This window comes from Urocitellus parryii, chromosome 1, assembly GCF_045843805.1.
Source record: "Urocitellus parryii isolate mUroPar1 chromosome 1, mUroPar1.hap1, whole genome shotgun sequence".
Taxonomy (NCBI): Eukaryota; Metazoa; Chordata; class Mammalia; order Rodentia; family Sciuridae; genus Urocitellus; species Urocitellus parryii.
In genome coordinates, this window is record NC_135531.1 from 95,760,483 (window position 1) to 95,766,970 (window position 6,488).

Consider the following 6,488-nt stretch of genomic DNA (forward strand, 5'->3'; position numbering starts at 1 on the left):
GATGAGACTATGGAACATCAGGGGATTATACCATCAGAGATGCCCATCATGGGTTTTACATCATCAGCTCCATTCAATCATAAGGTTAGGTAAGTAAAAGAGATATCCTTTGTGTAATAAAAACAGTATATTCAAGATTGACTCCAAGCTGATCTAGAAGGAATCCCATGAACTGGTGACACAGACTCCCATTTCACTGACCTCGATGGTACTGATGCATCTCCAAATTCACATCTACACTTTCACAGGAAGATTTTCTATGACCAAATGACAGGGGAGAAAAGATCTTTGCCCCAGTTCACAGATGATTGATATACATGTTGACTCAAACCAAAAATGTTTAACTGCCAAATCATAGGCCTACTGAAGGTTAATCCTAAAGGACAATGGTGAAGGGGAATCATCCAAGTAAGCAGAGATGTAAGCAGTGTACTTTGTAACCCACATTTAATAAAAAGAGAAGCACCCTGCACTATGGCTATACATATACAGCTAAGCAGGGGCACATGATTGGTTCATTGGTCCAGCACCTGAAAGAAACATAATTATTGTTAAAGGCAAGAAAATTGGGAAATAAATATATGGAAGGTTCAGAAAGTGTGAAAAAACAAAATCACAACTCACATCAATGCTCACAGAGAATTCTATCAAAGGACAGGTCTTTAGCAACTAGGTGGAGTGGATGATTCATTCCATCAATGTCAGTAAGTCTCTCTCTTCAACTGACTCATTGATAGGGCAAGGTTAGTCTGTGAGCAGAGAGGCCATGGGGGATGGAGATGGAGGCTTTGCATGGGCACAATAGCATGGACTCCTTCTCTTACCAGTCCTGATATGAATGCCAGCAGAAGAAAGCTGAATCCACAATATCGGTCCTTGAGGAAACCAGACTGACACCAAATGGCAGGTTGATTACATCAGACCTCTCCCATTCTGAAGAGCAGTTATTCATCCTTACTAGTATAATATCTGCTTTAGAAGGTATTTTTCTTCTCTTATTGTAATGCCTCTGTCAGAAATATCATCCAAAAACTTACAGAATTATAATCTATCACATGATATCCTATAAAACATTGCTTAAGACTGAGAGCTCCATTTGGGGGGAAAATATACAAATAATTAAATGAGACAACAGATACATGACCAAGAGATTCACAAATTTGCCATGTATACCATCACCTCCAGAAGTAACCAGCCTAATAACTTATGATATGAGCTATCAAATGGGCATTAACTTCAGATATCATCCTGAAAAGGTCAGGGTGCTGTCCACTAAGATGTAGCATAGAAGCTGAACAAATAACTCTGCTTCAAGAAGCTAAATCCATTCGTCCATGAACTGAGTGATAGAATTAGCCCCTCTCACTAATGCTTTCACTGATCTGATTGCAACATTTTTGCTTCCCATTCACAAAATCATTAGGCTTTGATGAATTTAATTCAGATTTATCTGGCTACCACCTGGTCACATTGGTCTGTTTGTGTCAACCATGCAATCAGGCAATGAGAATAACTGTTGAAATTATGGTGAAAATTTACTATGGAGGATATTGGGTTAATAATGACATAATTGGTACAAGCAAGATTCACTAACCTACCTCTGGGTGTTTCCATTGTTGATGGTAAATGGGCAACTACAGTAACCACAGTCTGGAATGAACCATACAACTAAGGTCTTTAATCCCTCAGGGATGAATCTCTTCTCATCAAGCAAAAATATTGCACCTGGCAAAATTAGACATTCAAAATTGATGGTTCAGTTGGGAGATGATGACTATTGATTTTGGCCTCAGGTCCAGTGATGTAGTAATTACCATTGCTTATCTCACTAATCCTCTTAATATTAAGTCATTTCGGAAATTGTACTTGGTTGTACCATAAAAGGAATTTCATTGATTGGATTTATTCTTCTTTTGGGGAAGAAGAATAATTTTTCTCATACACACACACACACACACACACACACAAATGGAGGCACACATTGTAGTATGGAAGATTGACAAATGGAGAGCATGAACTGGGCCTTCAATGATGCAGTAGATATATTATATCAGATATCTCTTATACCCCATTTGAACCCATTCACGCTTACCTATCTCATATGTCAGCCAGCTTCATGAGGGCACTAACAAATTCACTCAGGTGCAACCTGGGAACACTTTTTGCTTCATAACTATGCTTCAAGTCTTTAGACACACCCAAAATTCCTTCTGTTGAAACTAATAGGTGTCATGTAGCCCTGTTCAGCACCCACATGTGCACAATCATAGTTAAGTAGTTAATGACTGTGAACTAAAATTTTGATCAATACAAGGTGAAGACGAAAAATAAAAGTTTCCCTATGTCCCCTTTCCCAACTAACTTTCCTCAAATGGAATATACAGTCTTCTTGGAGAATTTGGATTAAAAAATCAGTTGTAATTGATAATAGCCAATCCAATATTAGATCCTCAAATTGACTCTTTCTCTTCCTGTTCCACTCTCCTGGTCCCTAACATGTTTTTTATAAATGTATTCCCTAATGAATTAGCAGCACATAAACTTTTTGCTTTATCCTTTGGGAGTGAAGTCAGCCTAAAACAGATTCATTTTCTATAATAAAAAGAGATATGTAACATATTAATAAAATAACTGTCATGATACACAAAATTAATTTTAAAATGGTTATCTATAGAAGATGAAGTGTCTGGTATTGATGAAGAGATGGAAAATATGCCTGATGTTATAGATTAGAGAGGTCAAAAATAGACTTACATATATATGGAACATGTGAAAATTGTACAAATAGCAAGTCAGATTGTCTAATGCTGCTCAGGATGCTATAACAAAATGCCACATACTGGATGGCTTGAACAACAAAAGTTTATTTTTCACAATTCCGAAAGCTGAAAATCCAAGATCAACATGCCAGTAGATTCAGGTCTTGGTCTTCCAGACTTGCAGAGGATTGCCTCCTCAGTAGCTGCATCATCCAGAAAGAAAAGGAAGCTCTGGTATCCCTTCATCTTTTTGTAAGGGCACTAATTTCTCATAGGGACTACACCCTTATGACTCATCTAAACCTGATTACATTCCAATGACCCCATCTCCTAATGCCATCACATTGAAGTTGAAGGTATCAACATATGAATAATGAGGGAGATATTTAGCCCATACAGATCAATGGGGAAAAGAGGAAATGTTCAATTAAAGTGGTTATCATACAGAAAAAGATTTAACTGGATCACTACCTCACACCATCATTTATAAATAATTTCTAATAAGATTTAAATGTCCAAAAACAAATTTTAAAGCTCTTAATGGGAAAAGGGTAAATATATTTTAGACCTTGAGGTAAAAATATATGCCTTTAGAGACACTAACTACACAATAAAGAATTGATAAATGTGACTGTATTAAAATTAAGAGCTTTGATTTATCAAAAGAAGAAAAAGATAAGGTTCAAACCAGGAAAATATACAACACACACACACACACACATACATGTGCACGCATGCATGTGTTCGCGCTGAAAACAATTAGTATCAAGAATATAATGAGAATTCTAAGCCAATTTAAACAACATAATAGAAAAGTGATAAAAATATGAATAGACATTTCAGAGAAGAAATGCATGTCATCAATAAGAATTTGAAAAGATGTTCAACATTTTTTGCTGTAATCAGAAGAAAAAATCAATACCAGGACAACATACACAGTCATTTGGAAAAAAAATTAAAAGCCTGATAATACCAGATATTGAAAAGGATGTAGATCCAAGAGATTCACGGTTTATATATCCTAAGTAAGAGTGATAATCAGGGTGCTGAGTGGTGGTGCATGTCTGTAATCCCAGTGGCATGAGAGGCTGAGGAAGAGGATGAGTCATAAGGTAAAGCCAGCCTCAAAAACATAGCAGGCCTTAAGCAATTTAGCAAGACCCTGACTCAAAATAAAAACCAAAAAGGAGTGGGGATGTGGCTGAGTGGTAAATGCCCCTGGTTTCAATCCCTGGTACCAAAAATAAAAGTGATAATCAGAGTAAGTACTCTGGAAAATAGTTGCTTGGTCATTATCTTTGATGTTCAGATTAAGTTTACCCCTAGATAAACACTGAGGAACACTAAGAATTTCTACTCTTAGTTATACATATATCCAAAAGAAACTCTCGCACATTTACATCAGAAGACACACCTACTTAAGAATATATATTGACAGTATACACAGAGCAAAAGTCCAAAAATAATAATGTAAATATCCATCAGCTGAATGAATAAATTGTCATATTCCATTCATAAGATGGAATACTTTACAGTGTTCAGAATAAATGAACTATAAAAGCACCACAAGATTATTGGATTTTAACAGTAAAATATACATATACAATAGTTAAATATATACATATTTAACTATATAGATATATTCACAGAGAAATTATATTGGATAAGTAATAATTTTTTAAAAGTCATATATTGATGAATGATGAGAGTCTATCAAATAAATTCTATGAACCTGAGATCCAGCATGTTAAAAATCAAAAAGAGTAAATGTTGTAAGTATAAAGCACACAGAATCACCGAAGAAGTATTCTTACAAAAATGCTTAACCTCAACCAAGCCTTAAAGACTTCTCTCACAAAAATCCCAGAACCCAGGAGCCTTCCTATCTACTTTGGCTGCTTGAACTGAACAGAAACAACCCCAAGGTTTGGATGTAGACGGGGGGGGGGGGGGGGGTCTTGTCAAGGCGTCTTGGCATGGTGGTGCCTGTAATCCCAGCTACAGGGGAGGCTGTGGCAGGAAGATTGCAAGTTCTAGACCAGTCTTGGCAATTTAGCAAAACTCTGTCTCAAAATAAATAGTAGAAAAGAGCCATGCCAGTTCACTTTGACACCTAATGGCAAAGCAAACAGGGGAAGCCAACATAAAAATAAGAGAATAGAAAAATAATGACTGGTGTGTTCTAAAATTCTCTAGGGCACTTATCTTAAAGCAGCAATGGGCCCCCATGTAGCCAGACTTGGAACTGATGAATAAGCCTGCTGTACTGCCTCTTCTTGACTAAATGGGTACCTAAATCCAAGAAAGAACCCATTTGTGGTACTGATATGGGAAAGGGGTTTTTGGACAATATCAATATGAAGCTACTTCAAGAATCCCTAGCACTGAAAAGATAAATACATCATTTCTCCAAAGGATAAAAGGTGCATTTCCCTTCAGCATCAAAGTGTCAATTGTAAATCAGTGGGCAGACACATGGAGGGATGCTTCAGTTAATATCTGCTTAAAGTCCAGGTTGCTGAGAAGAACCCAGTGAAACTTCTCTAGGCTGGTGTCAAAATATTATATACACAACTATCTGGTTGTAGAAGAAAATACCTTTTCTGGGAACATTTTCACACAGAGAATAAGTATAGTTGGTAAGAGACCAATTTCCTTTTTTTTCTCTCCAGTACTGGGGATTGAATTCAGGGGCACTGTACAATAAGCTAGATTCCTAGTTCTTTTCTACTATTTATTTTGAGACAGGGTTTTGCTAAATTGCCAAGACTGGCCTGAAATTTACAATCTTCCTGCCACAGCCTCCTCTGTAGCTGGGATTACAGGTACCACGATGCCAAGAAAGAAACCAATATTCTACAAAACTACTTACCTGTGAAATTTTGCATTTCAGCAGTCAGACTAAAGTCAGTAATACAAAGCCATTGAGACTGGTGTAGAAAACAGAGAACATCAGTACTGATGAGTTCCACCAACCTCAAAGAGATCAGGAAACAGTAAAATCATCTTTCACCTTTTAAAAATATGGACAAAGGGTCTCAATTTAAGTGCTGTCACTAGGAGGAAGCTGAAAATGCTGTAAACAGTGGAGGTCACAAAGCAAGGCAATAACTATGTAATAATCCCAACACTGAAATAATTTGCCTTTTTTGGTACCAGGGATTGAACCAAGGAGGGTTTAACCATTGAGCAACATCCACATCCCTTTTTTATATTTTATCCAGAAACAAGGTCTTGCTGAGTTGCTTAGGGCCTCACTAAGTTGTTGAGGCTGGCTTTGAAACTTGTAATGCTCCTGCTTCAGCCTCCTGAGCCACTGGGATTACAGGTGTGAACCACTGCACTGGGATGAAATAATTTACTTTCTATAATGGTTCTCAGAGAATTCTTGTGGGCCACTCCACATAAGTCTGAAGAGATCAGAAAGACCAGAAAATTATCGGCTGAAAACAGGGATTTCAAAGTCAGGAGCTGATCAAGTTGAAAACACAGGTCCAGAACAGAGGGATAATTGATCAAAAATCTCCAGGGCTTGGGAATCTATCTTAATGGCAGAGCACTTTCCTAGCATGCATGCTCAAGGACCTTGAACTCAATTCCCAATACCAAAATAAAATGAAATAAAAATTGCCAGTGACTATTTTATGTACATAAAAACTTCCTGGAAGTAATGATTACTCCTCCTTAGATGCCAGGGTCAGAAGAAAAAGAACATAATTTTCTTCCAAT